Source organism: Lactuca virosa, chromosome 2, assembly GCF_052849685.1.
Source record: "Lactuca virosa cultivar CGN04683 chromosome 2, Lactuca_virosa_CGN04683_v6, whole genome shotgun sequence".
NCBI classification, from domain to species: Eukaryota; Viridiplantae; Streptophyta; class Magnoliopsida; order Asterales; family Asteraceae; genus Lactuca; species Lactuca virosa.
In genome coordinates, this window is record NC_136427.1 from 53247253 (window position 1) to 53269677 (window position 22425).

General features: G+C 41.6%; 1 long non-coding RNA gene across 2 annotated transcripts; it reads right to left on the bottom strand.

Moving 5' to 3' along the window:
- Nucleotides 1-20412: 20412 nt before the first annotated feature.
- Nucleotides 20413-22199, bottom strand: LOC145159112 (uncharacterized). 2 transcript variants are annotated; one of them, XR_013737496.1, is made up of 3 exons: nt 21843-22199; nt 20841-21414; nt 20413-20747 (listed from the first exon to the last, which is right to left on the bottom strand). It is a non-coding gene; the product is annotated as an uncharacterized LOC145159112 (long non-coding RNA). The 2 variants fall into 2 exon arrangements; XR_013737497.1 differs by having other exon boundaries at nt 21798-22199.
- Nucleotides 22200-22425: the final 226 nt, after the last annotated feature.

A 22425-nucleotide genomic window follows, 5' to 3' on the forward strand; every position in this document is an offset into this window, starting at 1 on the left:
ACCACGGGTCAAGGAGACCAAGGAAGCTCAGGAAATCCTACTCTGCTTACATCCGCAGCAGGTGGTTTAGGCACGATGAGCACAAATGTGCAAGGATCCGTGGACCCGAAGGACACTTCGGTGCGATTTCCTGGATTTGACGGCGATGAATCAAACGAATCATGGTTACGCTACACTCCGGTAACCGAGACAGAAATAAAGAAATATGCCGCTTTCAGAAGGGCATTCCAAGCCTGCAAGGAGCAACAGATCAAGCAACAACAACAGAAGGAGTAAGAAATCCAGTCAGTGGCTAAGTATTGGGCAGATGCAATAAATAATGTCAATACTGTAGCCACCATTCTCAAAGTTCAAGACTGGATGACCGAGATGGCTGAGACAATCCTCAAAGTTCAAGCAACTGGTGAAGGTGCAGGTACCTCCAGAGTAACTCCAACTCCTACTCCAACTCCAAATCCAATTCCAACTCCAACAGTTCATGAATCACAAGACGAAGGAACCGCAATAGAGGTCAGTTCTGTTCCCACCTTCGGTCTTGATGATGAAGACATTCAGGAGGTAAATAAGCCCAGCCCTTCTGATGATGACCTCATGATGTTCGATGAAGAAGAGGAATCCAGTGGCTCTCACCATTCAACTTCTAAACCCAAAGAAAAGAAGAAAAAGAAGAAGAATGTGGTCACGAGAAAGGAGTTTCTGAGCTTACAAGCAAAAGTCGATCAAATCTTAGCTGCGGTCAAGCCAACTCAACCGCAACCAGAAGACACCCTAGGGCTGCAGTCTCTGATCGAACGAATAGAGCGCTTGGAAACGCGTGAGCGCTTGGCTGCTGAGAGAATTTCTCTCAAAGTTGAAATGGGGATCCGGTCCCTTGACAACAACCGCAAAGCAGATCACAAGGACTTTATGGCTGCTGCGGAACGCCTCATCTCTGAGGTGACCGCAATCAAGAAAGATCTCCAAGCAGCCATTGAGGATCAAGCCACTCAGTCTCAAAAACTGATAGATGAGACTCACACTGCGTATGAGTCCACTATCTCAGTTCTTCAAGCCACCATAAACAGACTGCAACGATCCCTGTCCTCCAACTTCCGCGGTCCTGAAATCCTTCAACTCACCAAAGAGATTCACAGACTGCTCTTCAACCCCTCCATCCCCAACAATCAACAATTGGCAGAAGCCCTCAAAGCTCAATTTCAAGAAGTCTATGCCAAGGTTGATGGCCTTAAACAATGGCTTGAGGAAGCTCCTCCGTTGCATTCCTCAAGAGGGGGAAGTGAAGAAGAAGAAGTCCATCACTCCGATCAATCAATCTCTCAACATCAGAGCCCCCCCATCATCACAAAAAAAATTCCTACACCACAACCCTCACCGCAACCATCTCACCATACTCCACCTCCTCATTCTTCACCACAAAAGGAGAACACTCCTAACAAGCCAGAGACCCCTCCTCACTTTAAAAATCTGGTGGAGCATATGTCCTCTCCAAGCTCAATTGACTCTCCTGCCACCACCCAAAGGAAGAAAGATTGGAAGGCAGCCAAACTGGATGAGCTAATATGGAGAGAATGCGGTTTTGACACGGTCATGGACGAATCCTTGATCAACTCTTGGATTAATCCTCACCGCAGACTATTGGATGAAGATTACAGACCTCACCTCACATATGCTGAACCTCCTTCGGATGGCTACTGGGATGTTCCAATCTCCCCAAATGCTAAGTACTTCACAGTTTTTGAGCCATTCGACCGCAGCCTTCCAGACCACAAGAGACTGCCAATGGAATTCGAGAGACTTAGTCTTTTCTATGCTAAGCATGCCTCTCCCATTGAGAAAATATGGTCTAACGATAGACCATCCGCAGTCAAGAACTACAAACTTCGGAAGTTCATGAAGGCTGACTTCATCCAGTACACCCTCACCAGAAAAGAACATGACTACGTCCGCACCCAAGCTGACTTCCCTTGCATGAATCCGGAAGAAGTCTTTCTCATTGTTAAGGTGTTTCAGAACAAGTCAGAAAAGCACCCGAAGATGAAGATTGCGCTTGAAAGGGCCAATACCTTTTTGAAGGAAACTGTCTGCGATTTTGCCAAAATCAATGCAGACATCTGTCCCACTATTGCCAAGAAGTTTGATCTACCACCTCTCGATCCTGCACCGATGCCTACCGAAGGTTATGAAGAAAGATCCTTAGGTGCAACCAACTCTCCTGAACTTGGAGTCATTTTCAAAAGGAAGATCGATAATGTCAAATACTTCATTCCAATGACTGCCATGCATCGCCTCCCAAAAAGCAACTTGACATCTGCCAAACCGCAGTTGAAAGATCGAAGCACACTACCGCAGAAGTCAAGTTCGAGATCTTAAGAAGAATCATCTGGCTGGAAAACATCAGGAAGTTTTGGTGGATCCTGATCAAGTTTCTCAAACTTGATAACTGATCAGAAGTTAAAGAGGTCACTTAGGGGGAAATTGTTGAATCATAAAAAGTTACCCTCTTGAACTTCAGCCACCGCAACCTCTTCAGCTACCGCGGCCATCCAGCACCCGCAGTCAACTTCTTCATCAGCAACCGCAACCGGAGTCTCTTCCTACCGCAGTCACTTAACTAGATTACTTTGTCTTTTATTGTAACACTCTCTTTTGTCCAGTATGCCTTGCATGGCTACTCTTAGAGAGGTAATCTAGTGTACATCGTGAGTCTCTATAAATAGAACTCATTCTCTTTGTATTCAAAACACTTACACGCATCTATCTATTCTGAATACACTTCTCTGAAGTTATCTTTTCTATCCCTTTATCTAACGCATCACTTCTTACTCTCAATTCTTACTAGAACATAACTGATTATAACCTCTCTCCGGAGCAAGTCTTCAGTGACTTAATCACTAAGTTTGATCTTCCTTATTAACTTGGTTTGAATGCATTCCATGTTATGAATCAACTTAAGTGTATACTTGATATAATTATTGCTGTCATTTCTATTACTTTACTTTTCCGCAACTAACTCTCTAACTTATTAATATTATTGTTGAGATTTTAGATCCTTCGAGATTAACTATTCCGCAATACTACTTGTTCTAACGTTTGTTCAAGTGTATCTCTAAGTTTTTCTCTCAACAGTCAGCAAAGATCTTGTGTCCGAAGCCCAATGGTACCTTGGTTGAGGCATAGGTGTCCATTGAGTATTTCTTGAGGAGTTTCGAAATATACTTCTCTTGGTGAATGAAGATTCATCTGTTAGTCTGTTTGACTTGGAGACCAAGAAAGAAGCTTGACTCCCGATTCATGCTCATTTGGAATCGATTGATCATTAGTTTAACAAAGTCAGCAACCATAGATGAATTCGTAGATCTAAAAATGATGTCATCCACATAAATTTGAACCAGCATGAGATGCTTCCCATTTAATCTTCAGGACGGGGTAGGATCTAGAATTCCTCTTTGGAAACCGGAGCGCTTGAGAAAATCAGTGAGAGTCTCATACCATGCCCTAGGAGCCTGCTTGAATTCGTAGACTGCCTTCTGGAGTTTGTAACAGTGGTTTGGAAAGGAAAGATTAACAAAACCGGCGGGCTGTTGAAGATATACTTCAGTGTCGAGTTCACTGTTAAGAAAATCACTCTTAACATCCATTTGGTAAACTCTGAAGCCTTTATGAGCATGTAACATCCGGATTTCCAGGGACATTATCGTGTATGTTAATCTTGAGATTTAAGGAGGGGCTCGACGAGTTGAGGGACCAACTCGCCGAGTCGAGTCGAGTTGATCGCGTGAATTTAATGAAGGACTCGACGAGTCCGAGGAGGGACTCGCCGAGTAGGTACTGGGCAGAGAAACCCTAATTTCCCGGGTTTGAGACCTATTTAAAGGAACTTATAGCCTCATTTGTGGCTACCCTTCCTTGAGAGCAAGCCCTAAATGTGTATGGAGAGCCATGAGAGTCTTAGAAGCTAAAACTTGGAGTAAACTAGTGCATCTCTTGAGGAGAAGAGGATATCACCCATCAAGGGAGCTAGAGAATCAGTGGATCTGGTGTAACTTCGTGCAAGGTCTTGAGTAAGAGGTAAAAGCTTGCACCTTTCTTGTTATTTTGCTTAGATCTTGTAGATATGGAAGATTAGGGTTTCTTCCACCATTGTTGGGACTTTGTATGCATAAGGTCTCTCATGAGGCCTAGACTTCAGATCTGGACCTTGTGAGGTCCAGAGAGTCTAAAGATTATAGCTTTAGTTAACCATAGAAGAGTTATTGTGGTTAATCATCCTTGTTAGATTTATATTGGCATTATGAGCCTTATATGCCATGTTTAAACGTAAAGCTTGCAGCTTTACGTGACAATCGACCCTCATGATGGTAGATCTAGTGTTTGGGGTGATGGATCTGCCTTAAATCGTCTGAATGAACATTTTTTCTGAATGAACTCGCCGAGTCGATGAGCCGACTCGACGAGTTGGTTAGGGTTTGTCCCGAGGAACCGAATCAGGCGATAGCTCGACGAGTTGGGGGTCAACTCGACGAGCTGAGCTGGACTGTCATGAGATTTCTGAGGAAAGTAAGTGGACTCGACGAGTCGCAAGGGTGCACACGGCGAGTCGGGCCAAACATGGAATGTTGACTCGAGTTTGACTTCTATTGACTTTGGGGCTTTGATCAACATAAGTAGTAGAGACCATGGAGAGATAAAATGGTCTTTTATCCACTTCAAAGAGTTAAAGAGAGGAAGAATAGCCTTCGGTCATTAGAGTTGTGATTAGAGTGTCACTTAGAGATATTCATCCCTTGTGTTAGGTGGAGGCTAGTTCGAAATCCGGGAGCGGGGTCTTTACTAGCTGCTGGTCAGGTGACTCTTCTCACTATACTTTACCATGAGTGGTAATTAGAGTTATGTGACAGAGTATCTTGTATGCTATGTATGTGATGTGTTGCACTGCATTATTTCTATGTGATTTATGTTGTGTGTATTCCAGAGTTTACAGAGTTAGGACCGGAAGGTCCACAGAGTTAGGACCAGAGGGTTCACAGAGTTAGGGCCAGTGGGCCCACAGAGTTATAGCCTCGAGTGGCTAATATGTGTTATATGTGGTATTTTGGGGAACTCACTAAGCTTCGTGCTTACCGTGTTATATGTTATGTGTTTCAGGTATCTCAGAGGATCATGGGAAGGCACCGGCTTGATTGTGCACACCAGAAAAAGAGTCACGTTTTGAGGATCCTGGCTTATTAATGGAGTTGTGTTTTGTAATTTGAATAAACGAGATTTCTATACAATATGTTACAAAAAGTATGCGATTTTAAAATGAAAATTTTGTTTGGAAAATTACGGTGTTACAAGTTGGTATCAGAGCCTTGGTTTGAGGGATTCGGATGCACCTTCGGGTAGATCTGGACTCAAACTGAGGATTTGAGAAAAAATTTCAAGGAAATGATTTTTTCTAAAACGAGCAAGAGTATCTAAAAGAGTACGAGTTGGAGCAATGTGTACAATCAGCCAGAGCCCGAACGGTGATTTCCCAAAATACCCTTACGTTTGTATTATGAGATATTTATGAGATATGCTATGAGATATTATGCATGCTAGATATAGGCTAGGTATTTCATATGTTAGGACTAGAGTTGCCTGATTTGTGATGCCTTACCCTAGGAGTTATTGTTATCTGTGATGTGCTTTCGAGCATGTGTTGAGTAAGAGTATCCAGCAGGAATCCTCTAGAGAGGGATTTGAGTAGAGGAGTAATCTAGGAGAGATACCTAGATGAGCATTTGAGGAGTCTACTGAGAGAGTAGTCAGACGCCCGTGTGGGGTAAAGTTGCTTGAGTTCGGTGGTATCCTTTGAGTATGAGGAGAGCAAGTGGGTAATAACCTAGAGTGGTTTTACATGTTGGTAGAGATTATTTGATGCCCGAATGCTGCTTGCTTCGTGCTTTGTGGAACTCTTGATGATGAGAGTCAGCTAATAAGTGAATATGACGATATCCAGGAGGTAGATGACTGGCATCATAAGGAGTTCTTCAGCAGCTGATGGAGGAGAAGTATGAGAACCTAGGAAGAGCCTAGGAAAGGGTGACCCTAGTCAGATGAGTACGCTGACAGAGTTGGATATTTCGCAAGAGGAGGGAACACGCATGACGGGGTTGGTGATTGAGAAGGTCGAGCAGCTACTTAGGAACTCGGGGATGGTCCGTGTGGAAAGTATGGGTACATGTGGCAGGTAGTATGGGCCCGTACTACTGAAAGCAGAGGACCCATACTCGATACAGGGAACATTCCGGAGGTTTTAAGTAGCAGATCGAGAGGTGATTTCATGGTTTGAGTACCATGATTTGCAGCAGATCGAGAGGTGATTTCATGGTTTGAGTACCATGATTTGTAGCAGATTGAGAGGTGATTTCATGGTTTGAGTACCATGATTTGTAGCAGATCGAGAGGTGATTTCATGGTTTGAGTACCATGATTTGTATCAAATCGAGAGGTGATTTCATGGTTTGAGTACCATGATTTGTAGCAGATCGAGAGGTGATTTCATGGTTCGAGTACCATGATTTGTAGCAGATCGAGAGGTGATGTCATGGGTCGAGTACCATGACTCGTAGCGGATTGAGAAGAGATAACATGGTTCGGGTACCATGATTCATAGTAGATCGAGAGGTGGCCACATGGTCCGAGTACCATGACCCGTGGCGGTTGGTGTTACTGGTTCTACCAGTTATTCCATTGAAATTGGTTAGAATGAGATCAGATGTGAAAGAGTATGGGGCCAGAGGGCCATGATGAACGAGTTTAGTGGAGCATCCTTTGAGAGGGAAATCGATTTAGCTCTGAGGGATTGTTGGTGAGATGCCAATTGGAGTCGGAAGACTCAAGAATGAGTAGAGATGGCAGTTATGGAGGATTACGGCATGAGTTGAGCAATCAGCCGATAGTGGAGATGTCACCTTCTGTGACATGGATGGTATTATTTCCGTTTCCTGTGGGAAACATAAGAGGTGTTGAGAATTCGGTTTCCGAGCTTGGGGGTAGAACCTTGCGGGTTAGCATTGATGGCGACCTTCCGTCAGAGTATTTGGGCAGTATGTCTGCCGAGAGGTAATGTTAGAGCAAGAGCAGGTTGTCAGCGGGGACTGAGATGGTTAAGGACCAGGATACACCCTATTTGAGCATAATAGGGCATGTATTAGCTGCAGCGGCAGACGATCAAGAAGAGGATATTGGGGCGGTGGCTCTTATTGTCTATGATGAGTATCGAGTGTGGTAATGAGGACTCCACTCTTATTACAAACCACATGATGGAACGTTGGTTGAAGAGTCGAGGATGATGAATATGATAGTTCATTATTTTCAGACTGAGATTCCGGGCTATGACTGGACAGTTGAGATGTCCGGTAGTGGGATAGTACGAGGTTCGGAATGACTAGAGGTAGTCATGATGAGAGGTTTCTGAGGACTTCATCGAAGATTCGGGGTATTTGGAATTGCTCGATCCCCATCGGGGAGATCATCGAGCATTGCATATCACCTTCCAAGAGTAGGTGCGATGTCAGTGGTAAAAACAGTCTGTGGGTTAGATTGTTGGCGAACCAATTGGTGATGGTTCGAACCCTGAGTGGGGGAGAACCAGGTAGTTTTGAGGAGATCCGAGATTTGTTCAAGAGCGGTTAGAGAACTGGATAGAGAGGCCTGCGGTGCGGATTCCTAAAGACCAGGGTTTTTGGTGGTCAAGGAGAGGTGCAGAGTGAAATAGTGCATGTGGCACGTGTTTGAGAAAGGATGAGTGTCTCCACGGCAAGTGGTCGTTGGTCGGAGACCTTGTGGTGGTTAGGAATCCTTCAAGGTTATTATGGTGAATTCGAGGTGGTTGGCTTGTGAGGTTAGTTCGGCAGTTGAGAATTTCTGGTTCAGAGTATGGGCTATTATATGCAGTATGGGAAGGGAAGAAGTTGATTGGGCAACCAACTTCAGGGTCGTTATGAGTATTCTTGCATGAGTTTTGAGCAATAGAGGAGGAAGTTTCGGATTGTCATCTTCGTGTTCTGAGTCGTTGGTAAATTCTCCGTGTTTTAATTTGGGAGATGAAGTATTCCGGGGTTACAAGAGACACGAGAAAAGACCGGTTGCGAGATTCCGAGGAAGCAATGCGATATATGAGTATGATGCCATGAGTATGAGATCAGTGGTAGAGTCAAGACACTGCGAGGCGTTGTGATGGTATTCCGGGGTATCCGAGTTCAATGTCCTAAATCTCGGATTATTTTGAGTTTGAGTTTAAGGTGACGAGTGGTGTATCAAGTGTCTATGGTTCCGGTGGGGGCCCTTCAGCTAATTGACATCAAATGGATTTATTTGAGAATGTGAATTGCAGGGAGAAAGAGAGGTTTTGTCACGACAATGGTCGTCCGAAGTAGTGATGCTTAGCCCGGATGGGTGTGTGTGTACCTATCTATGTTGGGCCGCAGAGCATGAGTTAATGATCGCAGTATGGTGTCAACCTGAGGATGAGATTGTGAAGTGGTAAGAGTAAGTGCAGTAAGACTGCGTGGAGCTGCAGTTTCAATGAGTCAGTGCAGAGAGGTGTGGTGATGCTACGGGGAGCCGTAGTACTCACTATTCAGTGAGAGGTTGTGGTGATGCTACGGGGAGCCGTAGTACTCACTATTCAGTGAGAGGTTGTGGTGATGCTACGGGGAGTCGTAGTACTTACTATTCCGTGAGAGGTTGTGGTGATGCTACGGGGAGCCGTAGTACTCACTATTCAGTGAGGGGTGTGGTGATGCTACGGGGAGCCGTAGTACTCACTATTCAGTAAGAGGTTGTGGTGATGCTACGGGGAGCCGTAGTACTCACTATTCAGTGAGAGGTTGTGGTGATGCTACGGGGAGCCGAAGTACTCACTATTCAGTGAGAGGTCGTTGTGATATTGCGGGGAGCCGTAGTACCCACTAGTCAGCTTAGTCAGCGAGAGAATGTTGTGATGAAGTGCTCTCTGATCAGAGCTTGATGCAGAAGAGTTTTAGGCTTGGGTAGCCCTAATAATGGAGTGTGTGGAAGCCTGGGGTCGAACCAGGGGCGAGACTGGGGTCTCCATGTTTGTCGGAAGTCGTTATATTCTGAATTGAGTAGTGGTTTTCGTGGCCAAAGAGAAGTGGATCAGTGAGGTTCGCATGGGTTGCGGGTCACGAGTCATGAGCTGAGTGGTTCGTTGGGGCGAGTGGTTCCAGCTCTGTGTTAGATCGAACTCACGAGTTTGAGTTTGGCTCTGGTAGTGCGTTGAGTAGGCAGAATGAGATTCCGGATTCAGAGCTGAATTTCATTTGGAAAGGGGTATTGCTTCTATCTGGTGCCTTAGACCTGAGTGGGTCAATTCGTTGGTGTGAGAAAACCGCGAAATGAATGGAACTAATGAGTAGTAGACGACAGAGGTCGAGGGTGAAACGAATTCCGTATTCGCTTGAGGAAAAGCGAACTTCGTGACTTGTGTGTCACACTGGGCCGAGATAGCTAGTGTGGGAAGGAAGTCAGTGAGACATGTTGAGGTGTGCAATGGGTAACCTTTAGAGGTTCAACTGTGGAGTCAGAAGTTGACCTAGTGCTCAGTATTAAAAAGGGGTATGAAGAACGAAGTTGGGACTTGTGATTGTGATGTCTGAGGACACTTCTGAGCGAGCCTGGTTATTCTCTTGTCTCTGAAGGGCAGAGTGTTGAGGATTCTTTGTTCGGATGGGTTCTGATAGCAGTTTAGTGTATGATCCCTGGTGGGGTGTGGACCCTTCCGTTTTTGGAGCGTGATTTGGATCATTAGCATGATGACATGAGTGAGTGGTAGCCGATTGTTGGATTTGGTCTTGTGAGAATCAGAGGATCAGTGAGTTATCAGGGTTTGATATTCGAGGAGCGAATATCATGGTGATCGCTTGAGTAGGCGGTCTGGCGGTGGGTCTGGCCACTAGAGCTTCCGGATAGTGGGAAGGAGTATATTAGCGACGGAAGAGTTGGTTCAGTTCTGGTCTTGGGAGTTTTGTGTGGTTTCGGGTGTCCATAGAGAAAGATATCGGTGTAGTATGAGATCCTTTCGGTGGTGCCTTTTGGGTTGATGATTTCATTATGTGAGTGGTTAAGGAGTGATTTCGAGGGCGAAATCTAATTCAAGTGGGGGAGAATTGTAACATCCGGATTTCCAGGGACATTATCGTGTATGTTAATCTTGAGATTTAAGGAGGGACTCGACGAGTTGAGGGACCAACTCGCCGAGTCGAGTCGAGTTGATCGCGTGAATTTAATGAAGGACTCGACGAGTCCGAGGAGGGACTCGCCGAGTAGGTACTGTGCAGAAAAACCCTAATTTCCCGGGTTTGAGACCTATTTAAAGGAACTTATAGCCTCATTTGCGGCTACCCTTCCTTGAGAGCAAACCCTAAACATGTATGGAGAGCCATGAGAGTCTTAGAAGCTAAAACTTGGAGTAAACTAGTGCATCTCTTGAGGAGAAGAGGAGATCACCCATCAAGGGAGCTAGAGAATCAGTGGATCTGGTGTAACTTCGTGCAAGGGCTTGAGTAAGAGGTAAAAGCTTGCACCTTTCTTGTTATTTTGCTTAGATCTTGTAGATATGGAAGATTAGGGTTTCTTCCACCATTGTTGGGACTTTGTATGCATAAGGTCTCTCATGAGGCCGAGACTTCAGATCTGGACCTTGTGAGGTCCAGAGAGTCCAAAGATTATAGTTTTAGTTAACCATAGAAGAGTTATTGTGGTTAATCATCCTTGTTAGAGTTATATTGGCATTATGAGCCTTATATGCCATGTTTAAACGTAAAGCTTGCAGCTTTACGTGACAATCGACCCTCAGGATGGTAGATCTAGTGTTTGGGGTGATGGATCTGCCTTAAATCGTCTGAATGAACATTTTTTCTGAATGAACTCGCTGAGTCGATGAGCCGACTCGACGAGTTGGTTAGGGTTTGTCCCGAGGAACCGAATCAGGCGATAGCTCGACGAGTTGGGGGTCAACTCGACGAGCTGAGCTGGACTGTCACGAGATTTCTGAGGAAAGTAAGTGGACTCGACGAGTCGCAAGGGTGCACTCGGCGAGTCGGGTCAAACATGGACTGTTGACTCGAGTTTGACTTTTGTTGACTTTGGGGCTTTGATCAACATAAGTAGTAGAGACCATGGAGGGGTAAAATGGTCTTTTATCCACTTCAAAGAGTTAAAGAGAGGAAGAATAGCCTTCGGTCATTAGAGTTTTGATTAGAGTATCACTTAGAGATATTCATCCCTTGTGTTAGGTGGAGGCTAGTTCGAAATCCGGGAGCGGGGTCTTTACTTGCTGCTGGTCAGGTGAGTCTTCTCACTATACTTTACCACGCGTGGTAATTAGAGTTATGTGACAGAGTATCTTGTATGCTATGTATGTGATGTGTTGCACTGCATTATTTCTATGTGATTTATGATGTGTGTATTCCAGAGTTTATAGAGTTAGGACCGGAAGGTCCACAGAGTTAGGACAAGAGGGTCCACAGAGTTAGGGCCAGTGGGCCCATAGAGTTATAGCCTCGAGTGGCTAATATGTGTTATATGTGGTATTTTGGGGAACTCACTAAGCTTCGTGTTTACCGTGTTATATGTTATGTGCTTCAGGTATCTCAGAGGATCGCGGGAAGGCATCGGCTTGATTGTACACACCAGAGAAAGAGTCACGTTTTGAGGATCCTGGCTTATTAATGGAGTTGTGTTTTGTAATTTGAATAAACGAGATTTCTATACAATATGTTACGAAAAGTATGCGATTTTAAAATGAAATTTTTGTTTGGAAAATTACGGTGTTACAGAGCAGCATAAGCAAGAAAGATTCTGATGGCTTCAAGACGTGCAACAGGAGCAAAGGTCTCATTGTAGTCGAGCCCTTCAATATGTGTAAATCCTTTTGCCACCAATCTTGCTTTATTTCGAATAACAACTCCTGCGTCATCTAACTTGTTGCGAAATACCCATCTCGTACCGACAATGGGATGATTTTGAGGAGGAGGCACGAGAGTTCAAACTTCATTTCGGTCAAATTCTGCCAGTTCTTCTTGCATGGCTGTAATCCAGTCAGCATGCTCTAATGCTTCCTTGATGGATTTGGCTTCAACCATGGATATAAATGCTGAGAAATGACATTCATTTTGGATACTTGTAGCAGAACGAGTCTGTACACCAGCATTAGGGTTTCCGATTACTTGGTTCGGAGGATGATCCTTTGTCCAGACGTGTAACCTTGGGAGTTCTTGTGCAGCCGTCGATCCGATATCAACAGTGGAATTGATTTGCTCCCCCTGAACTTCTGAACCAGAGAGATTGACATCATCATCAGAAGGGAACTCAAAGAAATTTTCATTTTCACCAATGTTGAGAGGATTGGAGTCATCGAAATCAGCAGTTGCATCTTGGAAGCCATCCACATTTGATTCAAGAGAGGGATGAGCATTCTCCCCCTCAACCTGAGAAGGTTGAAATGGTTTGGAATCAAATGGAGGGAGGCTTGGGATCGGACCGGAGACGTTTTGCGAGACAGGAGCTTTCGAAGGAGAGATTGGATTGAGAGGAGGCCTTGTTCGAGATTCCGAATCAATGGCGGTTTCGGAAGGTCCAAAGAGAGTTTCAAAGTCACCTTCAAGAATTTTTTGGGGGTTCGGACATCCTAGCGGAGGAGCATTGGACTCCATAATGTGAGTTGTAATATGGGTTGGGCCAGAATTCCGAACGAAGTTGTCATCGAAAGTAACGTCAAAGCTTTCTTCCAGAACACGAGTTCTCCGGTTAAGAACTCTGTAAGCTTTTGATTTTGAGGAGTACCCAAGGAAGATGGCTTCATCAGCTTTAGGTTGGAACTTGGTAAGCTGATCACGATTGTTCTTGATGAAGCACCTGCATCCGAAAACATGCAAAAACGAGATTGTTGGCTTCTGACCATTCATTGCTCCGTCTTGTGTCACGTTGAGGCGACGATTGATGATACTCCGATTTTGAGTGAAACAGGCAGTAGATACAGCTTCAGCCCAAAGTTAGAGTGGTAGATTTGCGAAGTTCAGCATGGATTGAGCAGCTTCAACGAGAGTTCTATTGCGTCTTTCGACTACACCGTTTTGTTGTGGAGTATAAGGAGTTGAGAAGTTGTGATCGATTCCTTTCTGAGTGAGAAATTTCTCAATGGTGGAATTAGTGAATTCCAATCAATTGTCACTTCGGATTCTCCTAACTGGGAGTTTGATAAGAACTTCTATTCCTTTGATAAAATTGATGAGCTCGGAGGCTGTTTCGGATTTCAGCCTTAGGAAGAAGACCCAAGTGAACCTTGTAAAATCATCAACAATCACAAGAATGTATTTCTTATGATGAAGACTTTCTATAGTGGATGGTCCACAAAGATCAATGTGTAGGAGCTCCAATGGTTCCGAAATGGATTTTTCGATGATAACAGGATGACCCTTCTTCGATTGCTTACCACACTCACAAGCAGCACACAAATGATCATTTTTGAATTTGAGAAGAGGTAAACCTCTCACCATTTCATCGGATACGAGATCATTCATGTACCGAAAGTTGAGATGAGCGAGCCTTCGGTGCCATAACCAACTTCCGTCAAGAACAGCTTTGGTGAGAAGGCAGAGTTGCGGTTTGCCAATAATCATGTTGATGTCGAGCGGGTACATGTTCTTGTTGCGAAGCAACTTGATTAAACACTCTTTCCGGTCTTCAGTCATTACACAGCTGTACTTTTCGCAAAATTCCACACGTCGATTTGAATCAGTGAGCTGAGCAACACTTATCAAATTATGTTTCAGATCAGCTACATAAGCCACATTTGAGATAGAGAAGTTTCCATTGGTGAGAAGTCCATAACCATGAATTTGGGAGTCGGAGTTGTTGCCATAAGTCACGTAACCAGCGTTTGGAGAAAGCTTTAGATCGCGCAGAAAGTCTTTCTACCCCGTCATGTGCATGGAGCAAGCACTATCAATATACCATATTGTTTCTTGCTCCGAAGCACAAAGTGCCTGCTGAACGATGCTTCGACCAGGTGGATCGTTGGTGGCCATGTAGTAGTAGTGAGGTTCAGCAACATCATCTTCATCTTCTGACCCAGATGACCAATACCCTTCGTCACATTCAACAGTTTGTCTTTCCATCAAACACATATTCCTTCCAGTTACCATGTCATCATCATCCCCGGATGACCAATATCCTTCAACATCTCTCGAAACCGTTGTTACAAAGGCTTTTTCGCTTTCAGCCATCTCTTGGGTTTTTCGGACGTAGTAAGCAGAATCCTTGATTTTTGGTTTCTGTGGAGCATCAACCAGGCAATCTTTAGCAAAATGGTTTACATGTCCACACTTATGACACACAATTTTTGGTTTGTCCAATTTGGAACTCTGAGAAGGTTCTGGAGTAGAGTTTGGCTTAGTGATGTTCGGTTTGTATGCGGGAGGATTTTCCAAAGTTGGTTTAGGTTCCGGAGCTGAGTATGGTTGAGGATTTTTATGGTGAGGAGCATGGAATGGGTTTTGGTATGGTTTGTAAGAGGGATTGAAAGGACGTTTGTATTTCATTGAGAGTAGAGCAAACTCCTGTTGGAAACGGAGTTCAGAGTCCATTGCTTCGGGATCATCAACAGGATAGATTTGTGTGGGTAAGATGGGTGCGGATGATTCAACAGATGGAACAATGGGTTTGAAAGGATCCGAAGTAGACAAGTTCGGAATGGTTGGTTCGAAAGAACTGACAGGGGCAAGAGGACCTCCTGAGAGTTCCCTTATGGTTTGAGCAACATTAGACTCGTGTCCTTGAAGTTCATCAAAAAGTTGATAGAGCTTTAATTTTTTCAAGGAACCATTGCTTTGGAGACAAGATTTCACATTTCCCCATCCTTTTCCGAGACTATTTATGAATTTGAGATTGTACTCCAAAGGAGTTCGGACAATCTCGTGAGCAGTCATATTGTTGACCACGATTCGGTAATGGTTGGAGGCTTAGGCCACTGATTCACCAGGAGTGGTAGTGAAGGTATCGAAGTCGTTGACAACTGAGGTGACGCGCTTGTCTTTCATATTTTCCAAACCTTCAATCAGGTCCTGAAGAGTGTCCCAAATCTCTTTGGCTGATTTGCACACCAAACACCATTTCTGAGAAAGCAACTTGATCAGCATGCAGCTTCTTAATACCATGTGCAGTTAGAGAAGTTGGACGAGTATCATGTTGACCCATAAGCTGAGCAGCAGCATCTCTCACAACTATTCTCACAGGAACATGAGGACCTTCTTTGACGGATCTCCAGATTTCATCACCTTTATCTTTAGCCAGTAAAAATCTTTCCATTCTAACTTTCCAGTGATCATATTCTTCCACAACTAGTAATGGGGCACGTGTAGGGCCACCCACACTATTTGCGATTTGCATTGAAATCATTTGTTGAGGATTAGAAACAGCCATTGAAGTTAAGATATCTTCAAGCTAAAGTGGTATATAGAAGAACTTTTATCCTTATCACAGAAATTGTTGAAATACCAAGGTAATGTCAAACAAATTATAATCTGATCTTATGGATTCAAAGGACAACCACTCAATCTCTGATACCAATTGAAAGAAAAAAATAGATCTGATGCGCAGGGACAAGGTTTGAGAACTCAAACCTTGAGTGAATGCTTAAGATCAATGTCTGCTTGCTAATAAATGTTCTAGTCAAGCCTGGAAAGACCAGTCAAGTCTTAGTTAATATATTCAACAAATGATCAAGTCATAAATGAAGAATGAGAATAAATGATCAAGGTAAAGCTAATAAATGAAGAACAAGAAGAATGTTTGAAAGAAGTTTGAAATAACTTAGTAAATGCCAAAAGTTGAGTGAATGATCCGTTTTTGAATTTGCATTGAAAGCTCCTATACATAGGAGTGAAGGTTACAGTGAATGAACTAGAATACTTACATAGGACCGGACAATAGAAAGTTTTCTGACATTCTGATTGTCTAATATTACAAAAGACTAAGTCCTATGAAATGTCATATCAATACAAAGACAAACTTTAATAAATGCATAAAATACAAAATAAAATGAATCCGGATCAGCATCCATTCAGGACATGAGGATCATTCCGGAATGCCTTCACTTCAGCTTCTCATCTTCTTCTCCTCTGGTCCGGACAGATTCCGGACCACTCTTCATATTTGACTCCGGACAATTTTTGTTCCTGAACACATCTACTTCGGAATTCGATCTTAGGATTGCTAGAGGTTCACTTTCAGGTTCCAACACTTTCCCATATTTACATTATCAGCCCCTATGACTTCATTCCTTTCAAATAAAGCCCATAATTTACCATTTAAACCCTGCCTCCGAAAACCTTTACAAAATAAGTCTGAATTTTACAAAACATCCCCTCCTTCTACAAATTATTTTCAACTTAGGTACATAATTTACCCTTTTAGCCTCCAGCCATCCAAAATCCTTTCATATCAAGTCCAAATGAAACCAAACACACCTTGTCTTCTAAAAATCTTTACAAATAAGCCCTGAAATTACGCTTTAAACCCCGACTAATCCAAATTATAACATTCGGCTCTCCAAAACCAACACTCTACCAAATATTATTGATTTTAGGGCCATTATAAAATAATATAAATTATAAATTTACATCTTGGGGTCCCTGGTTATTTTTTTAATTACTCTATTTCAAACAGGATGTTACATGTCATTGAAATTCTTTCAATTGACCTATTTCATAAAGAAAGGACCATAGGCAAACATAGTGTGCATGCTTGGAGCATGGCATAACTGTTGTTTCAATTCAAGTATTAAGTTTATTAATCGAAACATTATACAATGAATAATGTGTAATCAATATGGTGATTAAATGAAAGGTGTTTTATTTATATTCATAAGTTCTGAGACCATATTGGATTCGATTATTCTTGTGTTTCACTTTGCATGTTTTGACTTCCCGAATAACTAGGTTATTCAAACCATCCACAGTCGACCATACTTTGGAAGTAGCTATTGAGGCAATACTATCATGAATCTGACTATAGATTGTCTAGGTGTTTTAGACATAACACAAGTTTGCTGCAGTGTTCATGAGTACTCCTGGAATAAGATTCGAGTGATGGATTAAACCCACGCTCATCTGAATCACTTCACGGATTTTATCACGAGTGATCATGAGATGATAATATCTTATATTTTTGAATCCAAGACATGTAATTTGTAATTTACAAGTCGGTTGCACATTGACGTATGTAAACGCACCAGTAACTTGGTGTTATAAAACATATTGTTGTGTGTGATTTGATGAGTAAGTACAAACAAGCATTTAAGTCGAAGTTTATCCATTCCTTTTTACCCTTAGAGGGATAAAAGCGATATATGTGGGCCCCTCGATGATTTATGATGACAAACCTAAGTGCTTGGCCAAGCCTGGACTGATTTGATTTGTTCAATTAGTCAGTCATCATAAATCGGAAATCGGGAAACAACACATGTACAGAGAGAATGATTATAATCCATGTCTTAATTCATACGATATCTAGAATGGAGGACTATATGATCCCTTATTTAATGGACGCATCATTGACTAGGTCAGAGTTCGACAGCGGCTTTTAAGAGCTATGATTGCTAGTCGGGTTGTGGAGTCGTACTTGCAATAATAGTTATTAGACTTATCCAAGTGTGAGACTGTTGGATTTGGTGTCTAAGCCCATAACTATAATTGGTATGTACTTGACCCGAGAGTAGCATGGTCCATTTCGGGTTGCATATCACCAGGACAATTTGAGGATGGATATTTGAGTAAAAGGTTATTTATGATTTATTAATATATTATAAGTTCTAATATATTAATATGAAATCATATTATTTAATTAGCCCACATGGAATATGGATCATAACCCAAAGTTTATGGATTAGGGTTTACCCATGACTCTTGGATTCCTATATATATATATATATATATATATATATATATATATATATATATATATATATATATATATATATATATATATATACATAACCTCATGGCTAAAATCGGTTACAACAAGTGTTCTTGGAGTTCATAACCGATTTGTATGCTTAGTAATCTCTCTCAATTCATCCAATTGTTTAAAGGTGTGTTGTGAACCATTTGAGGCATCACATTTGGGGTGCTAAGTTCTTAAAGGCCAAAACTACAAGCTACAACAAAGAGGTAATTCTATAACTCACTTTTATGTTGATTATGTCAATTGTATGCTAGTTGTAGGCATGATGCTTTGGAAACAATATTGCATGTATAATTGGAGAAAACATAGATCCAAAGCATTTAGGGTTGTATGTGCACCATAGGATGTTGTAGTATACATAACCCAACAGTTGCATGGCATGTTTAGGTTTCCTTTTTGAACTAACATGGAAATTCATAATCAAATACTCACATAAACTTGATATCATGAATGGAAGTGTCAAGAAGAAAAAAGTAAATTGCCCATGTGTATTGGTGTTGATTATGATGGCATGTGCGGAATTAAGAATGATTTAGTGAATCATCAAGTAAAATCAAGAACACAAGGAGTAAATAAATCTTTGTAAGCTCATATTAGATCTAGAAAGAATATACAAATGGATTTGTACAAAGTTTCTCTCTCTAGTCTAACACTCCAAATGGTTCCTTAGATAAAATGAGTGTCACTCACTTCCTTGTAAAGGAAAGACAACTCATTATGCACAATCAAAGGAGTAAGCCCTCATAACATCCAAGAGTGACTTTGCACCCTTACATTCTCCCCCTCAAAGTTAGGATTGGATGCCCGGCTTCAATCTCCAACGAGCACGCACGATCAAGACCAAACTCCCCCTCGAAGTAAACACCGGTCTTCAAATCCGCAAATGAAAGATCTGCTTCGAATACCCATCATTCTCCCCCTTTTTATAATCAAAAAATGATTATAAAACCCATTAAGGGTGAGAAGCGCTCGAGGAATGAACTTTATAAAACTCCCCCTTGATGTGTGCCAAAAATGAAACACCAAAAATCTTGCACGAAAAAACAATCATGAAAAAGCCACAAAAAATTTCCAATTTATGAAAATTTTTGACTTTTTGGGTGAAAGTTGCAATATTTTTCAAAAACCGGGTAGAAATTGTCACTTTCTGAAACTTGCAGGGACCCATTGCGCCAAAACCAACCTAATATGCGAAACTCTATCCTATTTGCGAAACTGTGCATAAAGCGTAAATTTGCACAAACTGCAGGGGCCTGAAATGCACAATCTTCAATTTCTCAAAAAATCAGCCCATTTTCGAATTTGGGCAAAAACTGCCAAACTTTCGAAACTTCAATGATTGATTTCGAAAATTCTGCCTTTTGTCCTCCAAACATTCGAAAAATACCCCAATTGTCGAAGTTGGTTATGTTGTGCCAAACTGTCGAAACTTCAGGGACCATATGCGAAAATTCTCCATTACTTTTTCAAACTAACGAAACTTTGCCCCGAAAACCGAAATTTGTAAAAGGTGACAAACAGTCGAAACTTTAAGGGCTAAAGTCGAAAATTTTGTTTCTTCTTCCCCAATTCGTTTGAGTGTAACGAATTCCTTCTTACCCAATTGTTCGTTAATTTCAAGCACCAAAATTGACAGCCCATTTTAACGAAAATTTGTTCTTCTTCACTTCGTTAGTTTCAGACAACGAAATTTCTCCTTCCCCAATTCGTGAATTAGTAACGAAACTTTCTTCCCAATTTTCGTTAGTTTCACCATTCTAACGAAAATTTTTCATCCCCTTCGATTCGTTAAATTTCCAATGCTAAATCTTTCCATTCGCTTTTTGCTTCAGTTTAGGCCCATCGAGAACACCCAAACTAACGAACATAGACTCAAACTTACGAAATTTCAGACCCAATATCATCGACATCAACAACGAATCCTCCTAATTCACTTTTCATTCTATTCAATATCCAATCTTCTTTCCCAGTCGATGCCAACCAATAAACAAAAATCCACCTTTCGAAACTTCAAAAACCAATTCAACGATTTTACTGTCCGTCTTCCAGTTCATCAATATCAAACCAAAATTGATAGAGATGAGCAGAAGCGGGTACCCGCCTATTTTAGCTGGAACCGGAACCGCTCCCGGAACCGGCGGTTCTAAAATTACTGGAACTGCTCCCGGAACCGCCTAGACCGGTTCTTAGAAATGTGGAACTGCTCCCGGAACCGCCTAGACCGGTTCCGGGTACCCGGTTTCTTGAAATTTTTTATTTATTTATTTTGTACATGCCATTAAAATTAACTTTTATAAGCAATATGAGTTCAAGATATAAAACTAAAACAATTAAAAAAAACTTGATCTCAAAACAACAAGTGGAAATTAACAATTAAAGATGAAAATTTGACAAGCTACAAACCACAAATCATTCCAATTGTCAATGATAACAAAAGCCAACAACAAATTACAAAACAATTACTCAAACAATCTCAAAATAGCAAAACAGCAATAACATGACAGTCTCAAAACAGCACTAAACAGCAAAACACCAACAGCAAAACAGCACAAAACACAACATCTCAAAACAACAAAAACAGCAACAGCAACAGCAACCTGCAAACAGCAAAAACAACAACTGCAAACAGCAAAAACAACAGCAAACAGCAAAAACAGCAACCAGCAACATCAAAAACAGCAACAACAGTAATTACTTATTCCCTCGTACGAGATCTTCCATATTGCAACTGATTTCTGTAATGAAATTAAGCATAAAAAAGTCAAATTAGAATAATAAATGTAATACAAGAAACATAAAATAAAATAATAAATAATTGTGTAACTTACCTTCCTCATATTTTTCCACATCTTCCAATAACTGTTCAAAGTCAACTCAAACATTTGATGCCCTCAAGCAATCTTGAGTACATATATATCAAAGCTTCGACAGTCTTTGGAAGCAAATTACTCCCAAAATCATCTTCAACAACATTTTCATAGAACTCATCATATATTTTCTCATTTGCTTATTCTTAACCACACCAACAAAATTTTGGCCATCATTATCATTCGTATTTGAGGAACTACAATTATCATTCTTTGTTATTGAAGAAACATTAGAATAATGAGTATATAGTTTTTTCAAAACCTCAAACACTTGAGAATATAATTCTTCAACCTTCTTAAAGTCTAAAGGATATATTTTTTTAAAGAAAACTTCACAAACCTCATCTTATACCTTAGAACAATGTTTGCATTGCGCCTTTACAACCTTGCCCGTCTTTGGATCTCTAACATCCGTGTAGTTGTGCCAAGCATTTGATGTCCTTTTGTCCCCCAACTACCGGCATTTTATTTTGCTCAACAGCCTCACTTGCACCATCCATGTCTACGTCAATTGGACTATTTTCCATAACTGAACCTGAAAGTTATTGATATTCACAGATTTAAGTAGCAGGCTAACAGCTGAAAAAAATGAGAAAACAAGAAAATAGATGCAAACACAATTACAGCAAACAGTCTAAACACATAATCTAAACAGATGCAAACACAATTACAAGAAACAGATGCAATCTAAAAAAACTGAACAGGTATGAACAGATTAAGAAAACGAGAAAAGAAATAGAAAAGCAAAAAGAGTTTCATAATTGCAATCTAAAAACCGAGAAATCAAATTTCATAATTACAATCTAAAAACCGGAACAGATGCAATCTAAACACATAATCGAGAAATCAAATTTCATAGTCAATAGATGCAATCTAAGAATCAATATATCAAATTTCATAGTCAATAGAACAGCCTACTGCTTGGACAATCGACGGGACTGCAAGAGAAATCGAGAATCTGACCGTGAAGATGAATATTTGAGAGTTACGATTGAATAGCGTGAGTGGAGAGAACTGGTCCACCGTCGTCTTCTAGTCTTGTACTCTTCTACTCGACCGGACTGCAAGAGAAGACCGGCATGAAGGACGGTGAACGATTGACTGTCGACGAGAGGGTAACGACTTACGAGATCGTCGACTGGAACGTACTTCAAACTTCTAAGCTCTAATCCATAAGTCTGGTTAACTGGTAATGTGATTGTGAGGGACGATTAGTCGATTACTCTGTGACGTGAACTCGAGAAGAAGAGAACGACGAGAAGAGAGTTCAGGGGAGAAGAGAGTGTCGGCGTATTTGGGTAAGAAAATTGCAAAACCCTAAAAGAGACTAAGGTATACCCGTGAAAGTTTTTTATTTTTATTTTTTTTTTAAATTTACCTATATATAAAATATTTTTGATTTTTTTCTAAAAAACAAGGCGGGTACCCGGCGGTACCGGTTCCAATTAACCGCGGGTTCCGGGTACCCGGTACTGGAACCGGAACCGACGGGTATCCGGCGGGTATCGGTTTTGTAAAAATGAAAATTGGAACCGGAACCGTTTTA